General features: G+C 39.3%; 1 pseudogene; it reads right to left on the reverse strand.

Moving 5' to 3' along the window:
* Nucleotides 1-538: 538 nt before the first annotated feature.
* On the reverse strand, nt 539-4682 carry LOC132123077 (Fc receptor-like protein 3; annotated as a pseudogene).
* Between the last annotated feature and the right edge of the window lie 8801 nt (nt 4683-13483).

Raw genomic sequence — 13483 nt, forward strand, 5'->3', positions numbered from 1 at the left:
TCAAAAGATTTTCTCCCATAATGTATTTAAAAATAAACATTCAGACTATCTGATCATTGGAAATAAAGTGGTTACTGAATATAATTCTCCAACAGTAAATAACCACTTTGGGTCAATGACAAGAGTCCTCAATCAGTCTTCTTTATGATAATGAAAACTATACCTCCTTATCTTTGTTCATGGCTCCATTTATAATAAATTATGTGTTTTAGTAAACACTATTACAAGAACCATAAACTTACTAACCCAAGAGTCAAACTATCCAACTAAAGCAAACATTTTCAAATAAAACATCAACATCTAAACCACTGTTAATTTTCAAAAAGAGCTTCTGTAGACGTCTGACAAAAATAAAGTCAAACTGGTTAGTAATAAGTGAACCTCGTAATACGTGTACTGTTTATGTTATTTTTTGGGGGGTGTTTAATGTTGGAGCTTGACGTCAAACAGTCGTTGGATTTAGACGTCAACCAGATTTTCATTTTCAACCAAAATCCAACGTCTTAACGACGTTGAAGTCTATATCCTGTGCCTGCTGGGTTAGCCCAGTGAGCAAATAAATTACTTATAATAAATCAGTCATGTTTTACCTCTCATTCTGCAGCTTTTGAAAACCAGCATGACTGTCACTAGCAGATATGAACAAGCTGCCAGCACAGAACTGAGTATGTTGAGGACAGAGATCTGAGATTCTGAATGAAACACTGAAAAGAAACACACAAGCATTTTATCATGGACTGTATCTGAACAAGAACATATGAAGAAATAAATCAGCTCATACATACAGCAGTGTTCATTTGAGACTCCTCTGACTGAGATCCAGCTTTTGGGTGACTCTCCTCTCGTTGGGTGTTTGCAGTAGTAGAAACCCTCATGTGACTTTGAGACAGCAGTGATGGTCATCTCTGTAGTTTGATTCTGGATGAGATCCATCTTTATAGAAATCAGCTATGAGGGTTGTTGGGGTTGTATTTTGATATAAACAGCGCAGAATTAGATGATCTCCTTCAGTCACAGGATGAACAGGACTCTCCAGAATCACACCAGCTACAGAAACAGAGCAAACACACACTGATCACATGAATAGTTTAATTATATAAATGATTACATTTTTGGTACTGCTTCCTTGTTGAGTGTTTTTTGTCCACTGATGATTAATCAACCTGTTTCCTGCATTGATTGTAAACTGATTAAATACAGAACCACAGACTCACAGTGTACAGTGATATTAACCGGATGATGTTTCTCTCCAGATTCAGACTCACACCAGTACACTCCAGTGTCTGATGGGACGGTGGAGCTGAATGTAAATGTAGATCCTCGACGTAATGAACAATCTTCCAGCCGTCCACCGTCTGTGTATCTTCTCACTCTCCATCCAGTAGAGTTACTCTGGTCCTCACAGCTCAGAGAAAGAGAGACAGATGTGAAGTGTTGACTTCTGCTGGGACTGACGATCAGAGAGACTGGAGGAGAAACACCTGAAAAGACAATCACAGCTGCAGAGTTTCAGATTTGAGTATAGAAATTCTCTTGATTAGATATGAACCGATAGTTTAAGTTCTGTTTGAACTCACCAGTGACCCACAGCAGCTGTGTGTTGCTGAACTGTGTTTTATAGACTGATTTCTCTCTCTCTGCTCTGCACACATAAACTCCTGTGTGATTTAGAGCAACAGAACTGACCGTGTAGTTTCCTCCTGCTCCTCTGCTGCTGTCTGACAGCAGATCATACTGATCTGGAAAACCAGAGAATGGATATTAAATGGTATTTTGGGCTTGAATAAAATCAGCTAATCAGAAGTTAGCACATGAAGCACATTATAACTTACCTGGTGAGACAGTTAAAGTGAACCATCTGAACATCCAGCCTGTAGAGTAACTGTGAACCTCACAGATCAGAGTCACTGGATCTCCTTAAGTCAGCCAGTTCTGTGGAGAAACACTTAAAACTGCCCTGGGAGCTGAAACAGAGAAATCAGTCATTAATAACATGTTAAACGTGTGTTTGTGTGTGTATGAACAGATGATGAAGCTCACCTGATACTGTCAGTGTAACTGCATCACTCTCTTGTGACCTGCGTGATCCTTTGGTCTCTGATCCTGCACAGGTGTATTTACCTGCATCAGACTCAGTAACAGACCTGAGTGTGTGTTCCTGTTGATCACTGAAAACACTGACTGAACCTTCTTTATACCAGCTGTAGCTCCAGCTAGTGACTCCTTCATCATATATGTCACATGTGAGAGTGACTGTCTCTCTTCTGAATACATGTTGAGCAGGTGTAATGGTCACATTGGGTTTTGGTTTTTCTGTAGAATGACAACAATTCACAATAAAAATAATGTGTTGGTTTTACTGTATGTATCAGATTAGACTGAAAAGCTGCTGTTGCAACACATTCTCACCCTCAGCTTGTTGCATATTCACATTATTGAGCATGTAACCCAACCCCTACCCCTAAAACCTAACCATTTGTCAACCTAAAACAGAATATGAAAGGCAGATATAACTATAGTCACTATTTATTCAAAAAGCACAAATATTCCAAGTCTTCTAATCAATCAGACGTGAAAAAAAAATTAGATAATGAAGCGCTTTTTGACAAGCTCTTAGTGTGTGTGCTCTTCATAAATAGGAAAAAGAAAAAGTGTATGCAGAACAACACATGAATTAAAAGTTGAACCGGTAGGGCTTTAAAGCAGATGCAAATAGTGTAGTTTTGTGATTGTGCATAAGTGCAGTGTGTCGTGAGTTTAAGTCTACTGTTAATATTTGATGTAAATATGTCATATTGTACATGTCTCAAGCCTTCCTACAGTAGGTGTATATGACATTTTTCTTTCAGACAAAATACAATCAGAGTTGTATTAAGTAATGTCCAGGCTAATCCATGCTTTATATTGCGAGTGGATGGTAGCCCAAAATTTGAAGTAAAAAAAAAAAAGTACCCATCCATTATAAAAGTGGTCCACACAATGTGTAAAAAAAATCATTGCTGAGATTCATCATGACAAACCTCTTAGGGTTTATCTTGTCAATAGGTGTGAAAAAAAAAACTTTTTGTGAGACTTTGAAGATGGAGGCAGATTGGTTTAAAGCAGACATAACACATACAGCTTCTGTTAATTTAATGTTAACCTTAAGTACCTATAGAGTATTACTGCATCCTTCATAAGAATTTTTAGTTTTATCAGATTTATAAAAGACAGATATAGCTGTACCGCTTCTATCTGAAAACAGTTGAGCTCCTGGAGGCGTGTCGTGGGCGGAGCTAAAGAATCAATCACGCAAAGCTTTTGTGTAGCAATGGTCTGCAAGCTGTGAAATCGAAATGAATAAAACAGGAACGTAAACTTTATTTACCTAAATTAACTATGGCTAAAGATCAGATCCAGTCATATACAGGAGCATCTCAATAAATTGAATGTCGTGGAAAAGTTTATTTCAGTAAATCAACTCAAATTGTGAAACTTGTGTATTAAATGAATTAAATGCACACAGACTAAAGTAGTTTAAGTCTTTCGTTCTTTTAATTGTGATGATTTTGTCTCACATTTAACAAAAACCCACCACGACATTATAATTTATTGAGATGCACCTGTATATTCAACCCAGAATTGGATCCAGAGTCTGAAAGTGAACAGCAAGAAAAACAGCACCAACAACATCTACAGCAGGACGTCTCTATCTATCTTATTTTTCAACATGGAAGTAAGCCCTTTTCTGTGAATGTGCAAGACTTCCAGTTCATTAGCCTCTGTAGGGAAATTATCAGATTAATAACAACATGCAATAAACACTAAATCTGTTTGCACTAAAAACCTGTGAATTCATAATTAAGATAATACATTAACATAATACTGTAAGATACTCCAGTTTGCAATATCAAGCAGCAAAATGAGCCATTTTGTAGCTGGAAGACACATAAAATTTACAAATGGGCGCACCTGCTCTTACGGGAAAAATAAGGTGAAATGGTAACTGCTGTCTAATTATTTCCTTAGCGGTAATTGACTAAGTTGACATTCCTGATGTCGTGATAATTTTTCTGTGCTCAAAAACAAAATGTAAAATCCTTCTAGACTCGAGCATGTCCTGTGCAGCGCTGTTGATGTCTTCTGTTACCAAAATGAAGCGTTTATGGGCTTTTGCTCGAGGTCTGGTTGATGTCTGCACATGCTCTTCCAGGAGAAGTGCTGTGCAGGGATGCAAGGAATCCTGCTCTTTATGACGTCATACAGGGCAAGACTCAATAGGAAATCTTTCCGAAAATTACTGAAGTGTATTTGGCAGAGAAATACTCAGTCATACATCCAACTCATTTTTTGGAAATAATGACCATGTTTGACATAAGAAACCAGTTCTTCAAAAGTGTAAATAAGTCAGAATACATGAAATACCATTAGACTTCACCTTTAAAAAAAACTGCATAATATGAAGAAGTAGGGCATCACTCAAAAACATGTTAATCATCTGTTTATGAAAAGATGATGAAACTCACCTGATACTGTCAGTGTAACTGCATCACTCTCTTGTGTCCAGCGTGATCCTTCTGTCTCTGATCCTTCACAGGTGTATTTACCTGTGACAGACTCAGTAACAGACATGATTGTGTATTCCTGCTGATCACTGAAATAAATTAATGTACCTTCTTTATTCCAGTTGTAGCTCCAGCTAGTGACTCTTTCATCATATATGTTTGGTTTAAATTGTGTGTGTTTTACCCTGGTTAATACGTGCTGAAAGTGGCGCTTGGTTTCGCGGGACTGCCTGGTTTCGATCTGCTAAATAGTGAGGCGTGGCCAGCTAACTTCAATCACAGATAATCAGGCTAATACAAAAGCGCTAAGTTTCACCGCGGCAGCGGTCGCGGCAGCCCTCGTGTGAATCCTCCTCGTGTGAAGACCGACGAGTGTAAAGACAATCGACTCTACCTGCGCGACTCCACCGAGCAAGGACACCGACAGGGCACTTGAGTATTGCTTTTCTCCTCTTTCTTCACTTTTTGTATACCTTGTTCTCAAATATCTTACACTTTTAGTCACTATGTGCTTTCAGATCTCTACTATCACTACTAACACTCGGAGAGCACGCTATGTACGTCGCAGGAAGGCCTGTGTGACAAACCTACGGCCTGTCCCTCTGACCTCTACTACTACACTCTCTATTCCAGTTGGTCTCTGGAACTGCCAGTCTGCAGTTAACAAAGCAGACTTCATTTCTTCTCTTGCTACTCATTCCGGTCTCAACCTCATGGCACTGACAGAGACTTGGATCAAACCTGAAGATACTGCCACCCCTGCAGCCCTCTCCACTAATTTCACTTGTTCCCACACTCCTCGTACCACTGGGAGGGGTGGAGGGACAGGTCTCCTTATATCAAAAGAATGGAAATTTGATCTTCAGCCATCACCTACAGGTACTGGTTTATTTGAATCACATGCCATTACTGTAACCCACCCTGTTAAAATCCACTTTGTGGTCATTTATCGTCCCCCAGGTCAATTGGGAAACTTCTTGGAGGAGTTGGATGTGCTGCTATCAAACTTTCCTGAAGATGGTACTCCTCTGGTACTGCTTGGTGACTTCAACATCCACCTAGATAAACCCCAGGCTGCTGACTTCAAAACTCTGCTCTCCTCATTTGATCTCAAGCTAGTGTCTACTACAGCGACTCACAAATCAGGCAACCAACTGGACCTCATCTAAACGCGCTGTTGCTCTGTGGACAATTCCTCAGTTGCTCCACTGCACACCTCAGACCACTTCCTCATTACTGCTAACCTAGCACTTACTCCTGAAGTGCCTCACACTCCAACGCAGGTCACCTTTCGACGGAACCTACGCTCACTCTCTCCATCTCGCCTATCTTCTGTGGTTTCATCCTCGCTTCCTGCATTCTCTCAGTTCTCTGCTCTGGACACAAACAGCGCTACGGACACTCTTTGCTCCACTTTAACATCTTGCTTGGACAACTTTTGCCCACTGTTGTCTAGACCAGCACGCACTGCTCCATCTGCCCCCTGGCTATCTGAGGTTCTTCGTGAACATCGCTCTAAACTCAGGGCTGCTGAGAGGAAATGGCAGAAATCAAGAAACTCTACAGACCTCAGTGTGTATCAGTCTCTCCTCTCTTCCTTCTCTGCAAATGTCTTCACGGCTAAAACATCCTACTACCACAACAAAATTAACAGCTGTTGTGATGCTCGGACACTCTTCAAGACTTTCTCTTCTCTTCTTAATCCGCCGCCACCACCTCCTCCATCGACTCTTACAGCGGACGACTTTGCAGTTTTCTTCACAAATAAGACAAGATCCATCAGCGACCAATTCTCCACACCGCAGACTGAGGACAACTTCACAATAACCGACGCACACTCTTTCTCTTCCTTCTCCCCACTCTCAGAGATGGACGTCTCCAAACTTCTCCTGTCCAATCATCCTACTACTTGTCCACTTGATCCGATCCCCACTCACCTCCTTCAAGCGATCTCTTCTTCAGTCATGCCTTCGCTTACTCACGTTATTAACTCCTCTCTTCACTCTGGAACATTTCCCTCAGCATTCAAGCAGGCTCGGGTAAGCCCACTGCTCAAGAAACCATCTCTGAATCCAGCGCTTCTTGAAAACTACAGACCGGTATCCCTTCTTCCATTCATTGCAAAGACACTTGAGCGAGCTGTGTTCAACCAGTTTTCTATGTTCCTTGTACAGAACAACCTCCTGGACAGCAACTAATCTGCCTTCAAAAGTGGCCACTCAACTGAGACTGCTCTGCTCTCGGTTACTAAGCCCTGCGACTAGCAAGAGCAGCTTCAAATCTTCGGTACTCATCTTACTGGACCTTTCTGCTGCTTTTGACACTGTTAATCACCAGATTCTCCTGTCCACCCTCAGAAAGATGGGCATCTCTGGAACTGCACTCCTGTGGGTTAAGTCCTACCTCTCTGACAGATCCTTCAGTGTGTCTTGGAGGGGTGATGTTTCAAAATCACACCACCTTGCAACTGGGGTTCCTCAAGGCTCAGTACTTGGACCACTTCTCTTCTCAATCTACATGAAATCATTAGGATCTGTCATTCAGAAGCATGGCTTTTCTTATCACTGCTACGCTGATGACACCCAACTCTACCTCTCATTCCAACCAGATGACCCGACGGTAGCTGCTCGCATTTCAGCCTGTCTGAGTGACATCTCTAGCTGGATGAATGACCATCACCTTCAGCTTAACCTTACGAAGACAGAACTCCTGGTGATTCCAGCTAACCCATTGCTTCATCACAACTTCTCTATACAGCTGGGCTCATCAACCATTACTCCTTCGAGGACAGCTAGAAACCTAGGAGTTATGATGGATCATCAGTTAAGCTTCACAGACCACATTGCTACAACTACCCGGTCCTGCAGGTTTGCCTTATACAACATTAGGAAGATTAGACCCTTCCTGTCAGAGCAAGCAACCCAACTTCTTGTCCAAGCGCTTGTTCTCTCCAGACTGGACTATTGTAATGCTCTCCTGGCGGGCCTTCCTGCATGTACTGTCAAGCCTCTGCAATTGATCCAGAATGCAGCAGCGAGGGTTATCTTTCAATGAGCCAAAAAAAGCTCACGTTACTCCTCTCCTCATCAGGTTACACTGGCTACCAGTAGCTGCTCGCATCAAATTCAAGGTACTGATGCTAGCCTACAAGACGACCACTGGCACGGCACCAACTTACCTAAACTCATTGGTTAAATCGTATGTGCCCTCCAGAAGTTTGCGCTCTGCAAGTGATCGACGCCTTGTGGTACCATCCCAAAGAAGTTCAAAATCACTCTCACGGACCTTTTCCTGGACTGTGCCCAGCTGGTGGAATGACCTCCCAATCTCAATTCGTACAGCTGAGTCTTTACTCATTTTCAAGAAACGGCTAAAGACTCATCTTTTTTGCCTGCACTTAACCAACTAACACTAGCACTTTTCCTTTTCTTGTCTTTTAATTAAAAAAACAAACAAAAAAAAACAAACAATGTGCGTTCTATACTAGACTAACTGAGACTTGTCATGACACTTGTATACTGTTGTTGTTCTCTTGTTGACCTGACTGCTTCTATTGTTCTCATTTGTAAGTCGCTTTGGATAAAAGCGTCTGCTAAATGATTAAATGTAAATGTAAATGTAAATGTCACATCTGAGAGTGACTTTCTCTCCTCTGAATACATGTTGAGCAGGTTTAATGGTCACATTGGGTTTTGGTCTTTCTGTACAATGACAACAGTTCACAATGAAATAATCTTATAAATAATTTAATGAATAAAATATAATAAAATGTTTACAAAAATTCTTGCCGTATATTGTCACGATCACTGGTTCACTGTAATCGGTGTAATATTCACTTCTTCGTGCTCTGCACCTGTACTCTCCTCTATCAGAGACTTTCACATGATTGATTGTTTTAGTTACAGCTTCAGTAGATTCAGGGTTTGAGTCTTTTCTCCAGAGAAACTCCCATCCATTCTGTGACTGAATCAACTTACATCTCAGAGTAACTGAGTCTCCAGTAAAAACTGAACTTTGTGGCTCAACAGTCAGAGTTGGTTTGGGAAGACCTGTCAGTATAAGGTTAGTGGGGGAATGTATGAAAGACTTTCAGCAGAATATCTTGTGGTCTTACGAGTAAATCGTTAGTGCATTATGATTTCAAAGAAAATATAAGAAATAAATCTGCAAGCAGCAATTACAGGAACAAGTTTGATCATTCCCTCAGTTCAATGCAAAGAGTTCAAGGAAAATAAATGTGCAAAGACCTATGGAGGGATTATTTGGTCAGATTATAAACTAAAAGTCTAAAACTAAAAGTCTTAAACCAAAACTAAAAATCTAAAATTTAAACTTAAATTCCAAGTAGAAAATTAATTTGGTATTTAGGATTGGACATTTGGTATTTAGGATAGGGCATTTTGTATTTAGGATTGGGCATTTTCTATTTAGGGGTTGGGCATTTGGTCATTTAGCCATTTAGGATTTAGGATTGGGCATTTAATCATTTAGCCATTTAGGATTGAGGATTGGGGATTTAGGGATTTAGGATTGGGCATTTGAAGATTGAGGATTGGGCATTTGAGGATTGAGGATTCAGGAGTGTATGCAAATTAGGAGGCGTGGCCCAGATACTGGAGGCTGGGTTTGAAACGGCTGGTGCAGAGGCACCTTATGGACAGCAGAGGGAGCTCCCAGTGCTAAGGAGCACACTGTAATGAAAGTAATGTAATTGTAATGTAATTCTGTTTCTGTAATGAAACAGAGCGAGTAATAGGCTTGAGCGAGGATAGTGTGACAACTTAAATTTAATGACAGCTTTGTAACATTTGTGGCCTCAAACACAAAATCACCAGTGAAAGGAGTGCTATCGGTCTGACGACGAGAAAGCAGCAGACAGTGCAGCAGGTAAGATGCTAACATTAGCTACTAGCTATATAAGCTTATATTGTTAACATGCTTAAGTAGGGTATTATTATATTGGGACATGCTGTTTTGTTTTTTAAACTGCTGTTAACCCCTCTGACATTAGTAGATACACTCCCCTAGATGGTCTTGTTTCTGTTTTTTTTTTGTTTGTTTTTTTGCTATATAGCCTATATATATTTTATAAAGATTGTGAGAGAAAAAAATTAGGCTTGTTCGACTTGAACCGGCGCTGCACACTGCAAGACTGATCGGTTTATGACATCAAAGTACTGCGAGAGCGATTCAAAAGCATAAGGAGCATCTACTCTCTTTGATGTCATATGTCGTGTGTGTATGTATATATATACGCTCACCTAAAGGATTATTAGGAACATCTGTTGAATTTCTCATTAATGCAATTATCTAATCAACCAATCACATGTGTGGCAGTCCTGTGGGCGAAAATGCCTTGTTGATGCTAGATGTCAGAGGAGAATGGGCCAACTGATTCAAGCTGGTAGAAGAGCAACTTTGACTGAAATAACCACTCGTTACAACCGAGGTATGCAGCAAAGCATTTGTGAAGCCACAACACGCCCATTCTCCTCTGACCTCTAGCATCAACAAGGCATTTTCGCCCACAGGACTGCCGCATACTGGATGTTTTTCCCTTTTCACAACATTCTTTGTAAACGCTAGAAATGGTTGTGCGTGAAAATCCCAGTAACTGAGCAGATTGTGAAATACTCAGACCAGCCCGTCTGGCACCAACTCCATGCCAGGCTCAAAATTGCTTAAATCACCTTTCTTTCCCATTCTGACATTCAGTTTGGAGTTCAGGAGATTGTCTTGACCAGGACCACACACCTAAATGCATTGAAGCAACTGCCATGTGATTGGTTGATTAGATAATTGCATTAATGAGAAATTAATGAACAGGTTTTCCTAATAATCCTTTAGGTGAGTGTATATAAACATACACACACGACATATGACATCAAAGAGAGTAGACGCTCCTTATGCTTTTGAATCGCTCTCGCAGTACTTTGATGTCATAAACCGATCGGTCGAACAAGCCTAATTTCTTTTCTCTCACAATCTCTATAATATATATACAGGCTATATAGCAAAAAAAAAAAAAAAAAAAAAAAACGGAAACAAGACCATCTAGTGGCAATGTGAAAAGAGTTTATTTACTAATGTCAGAGGGGTTAACCACAGTTTAAAAAACAAATCAGCATGTCCCAATATAATAATACCCTAATAAAGCATGTTAGCAAAATATCAGCTTATATAACTAGTAGCTAATGTTAGCTTCTTACCTGCTGCACTGTCTGCTGCTTTCTCGTCGTCAGACCGATAGCACTCCTTTCACTGGTGACTTTTGTGTTTGAGGCCACAAATGTTACAAAGCTGTCATTAAGTTGAAGTTATCACACAGTCTTCGCTCAAGCCACTCACTCGCTCTGTTTCATTACAGAAACAGAATTACATTATAATTACATTACTTTCATTACAGTGTGCTCCTTAGCACTGGGAGCTCCCTCTGCTGTCCATAAGGTGCCTCTGCGCACCAGCCATGTCAAACCCAGCCTCCAGTATTTGGGCCACGCCTCCTAATTAGCATACACTCCTCAATCCTCAAATGCCCAATCCTTAATCTTCAAATGCCCAATCCTAAATCCCTAAATACCCAATCCTCAATCCTAAATGGCTAAATGATTAAATGCCCAATCCTAAATACCAAATTCCCAATCCTAAATCCCCAAATGCCCAATCCTAAATTCTAAATGGCTAAATGACCAAATGCCCGACCCTAAATAGAAAATGCCCAATCCTAAATACAAAATGCCCTATCCTAAATACCAAATGCCCAATCCTAAATACCAAATTAATTTTCTACTTGGACTTTAAGTTTCAAATTTAGATTTTTAGTTTTGGTTTAAGACTTTTAGTTTTAGACTTTTAGTTTATAATCTGACCAAATAATCCCTCCATAAAGACCATCCTAAACGGGTTCCTAACACAATCTTTAGTTTAATAGCCCAGAGTTTGACCTTCTGTGCCACACAACTACATCTATAGCAGCAGTCAAAGAGACATGTTGCCAAAGTTTTGCTTACAGCAGTTTACAGTAAAACTCAAAATGGCAAAGAGGTCAACAATGAAAAAACTGGTATTAATTCTGAAAACTAATTTTAATCTAGTGTTGCAGAGATACATCACAACTACTTTGTTAGAGTGTAATTTGGTAATGGCCGAACAACCAAACTTAGTTTGATGATCATATCAGCCATTTTTGTTATATATATATATATATATATATATATATATATATATATATATATATATATATATATATATATATATATATATAATATATATATATATATATATATATATATACATGAGAAACAAAAACTGTTCACAATATATTTTGTCTGATGATCAAGACTGCAGAAATTAAAATCATTTTCCTCATTTTGAGATCAGGATATGAATTCCGATTTTGGCCAAAGGATTCAAAGGAGTAAAGCACAAAAAAGGCAAAACAAAATAAATAAAATAAAAAAGCTAATCACTTTTTAACCACTTAAGAAACACTTAAAACTGCTCTGGGAGCTAAAATAGAGAAATCAGTCATTAATAACATGTTAAACGTGTGTTTGTGTGTGTATGAAGAGATGTTGAAACTTACCTGATACTGTCAGTGTAACTGCATCACTCTCTTTTGTCCAGCGTGATCCTTCCCACATAGCAACATTGTGTCGGCCCAGATCCAGCCCACATCTGGCACCCGTGGAAAGATGATCTGGCCCACATGCAGCGTGGAATAATGGCACTTGGGCGGACCGCTCCTGTTTGCCAGATTTGAGCTACAAGCAGGCCATAGCAATGCCACATTTCAGCCAAGAGTAAAGAAATTAACCAGAACTGGACCGTATCTGAGCCACAAAATCTGTTTATATATTAAATATGAATTTCAGCCTTAATAAGCCTGTTAACAAGCAGAATCACTGAAGTAAAGAAAATAACAGAGAAAGAGATAAGCAGAAACACAAGAACTACAACTGACTTCAGCCACAACCTTAGATGAAATCAATTGAAGATAAAAGAAGACATTAAATCTCTGGAGATCTCACCAGAGGAGGATTAAACAACTCCACAAACTGCATTAACAGCTTCACTTATTACTAACCAGACTGACTTTATTTCTGTTGGACATCTACAAAAGTTTTATTGAGAATTAAGACAGATTTAACTCTAATGTGTGTCACCATAACAGTGATTAGTGTTTCTATTAGTTGAACTCTTAACTCTTATTTTATATTTAGTCTTTTTTAACTGCTGCGATGGTGTGTTTGTTAAACGCATTTGCGGCATCAAAGAAAGCTAAAGAGAATTGAGGTCAGGTGATGGTGGTTATCTGTTGATGATTTTATAATCCTCATGAAACAGGCTGATTTGCTAATTTTTTTTAAATCTAGCAATTGTTTCATTAATATATTCACATCACAAACCATGTGTTTCTCCAGCATGAGGTCAAGCAATATTACAACAATCAGAAGTTTTTAACGATTATGAAGAATTCAATCTATGATGCCACACATAGACATCAACAATCAGCACATGAAACTCAACAATGGTGACAATCAAATGTACCTTGCTGCAATGCATGCTGGGTATTAGCATAGTACAAAACTCCCAGCATGCATTGCAACATGAATAAATTATGCAGCTGAATTGTCCTATTATTTTGTTTAATTCTAAATATTTGCTTATATTTTGCTGTTGTTTTTGTTGTGACAGTTACTTTTTCAGTGAAGTTCTGAATTGATCAGTTTATCTAAATATTTTTGACTGTAACCATTATTGAGATTCATGTGTTGATTGTTTATATCTGTGTGTGTCAGCATAGGTTAAGTTTTTTAAACTCATGTTTGTTAAAAGATTTTAACTGATTGTTATAATACTGCTGGATCTCATGCGGCAGAAACACAGGGTTTGTAATATGAATGTATTACTGGAACAACATAACTGTTTGATAAAAA

The sequence above is a fragment of the Carassius carassius genome, chromosome 41 (assembly GCF_963082965.1).
Source record: "Carassius carassius chromosome 41, fCarCar2.1, whole genome shotgun sequence".
NCBI classification, from domain to species: domain Eukaryota; kingdom Metazoa; phylum Chordata; class Actinopteri; order Cypriniformes; family Cyprinidae; genus Carassius; species Carassius carassius.